At 50.6% G+C, this 419-nt stretch overlaps 1 protein-coding gene across 1 annotated transcript in view; it reads left to right on the top strand.

Moving 5' to 3' along the window:
- Positions 1-419, top strand: part of LOC116702990 (cationic trypsin) — a 36,772-nt gene that overhangs the window by 30,176 nt on the left and 6,177 nt on the right. The gene's annotated exons all lie outside the window — the stretch shown is intronic.

The raw sequence follows: 419 nt of genomic DNA, 5'->3' as shown, positions 1-419 counted from the left end.
TATCAGTCAGTAGATGCCGGTCGACACACCATCGGTCTGAAGAAGTAGGCGGGAGTCCAACATGGAAGCCTCTCTCAACGCCACCAGACTCCTTTAACAAAACCTCGCAGAACACGGGAGTTGCGGCTCCACTGCTGCCTCCGTCGCTTAGTCACTTTGTGTAATTGTGTGACTTTGGTGTTTTTAAAGGGTTAGTTCGGATCCACCAAAGTCTCACAGTAACAAACTAACTAACTGACGGAGGCAGCGGTCGAGCAGCAACTCCCGTGTTCTGCGAGGTAAAATGACTGTTTTTGTCAAAGGAGTCTGGCGGCGTTGAAGAGAGCGGAGATAACGGCTTCAGTTCCCCGATGTAAAGGCGGTATACAGAAACACGTTATTGGTCTCCCTCCTGCACGCTGACATCACTTCCTCTGACA

Source organism: Etheostoma spectabile, chromosome 15 (assembly GCF_008692095.1).
Source record: "Etheostoma spectabile isolate EspeVRDwgs_2016 chromosome 15, UIUC_Espe_1.0, whole genome shotgun sequence".
In the NCBI taxonomy this organism is placed as follows: Eukaryota; Metazoa; Chordata; class Actinopteri; order Perciformes; family Percidae; genus Etheostoma; species Etheostoma spectabile.
The sequence above is the reverse complement of the archived record's forward strand: the minus strand, read 5'-3'. Positions and strand labels throughout refer to the sequence as shown.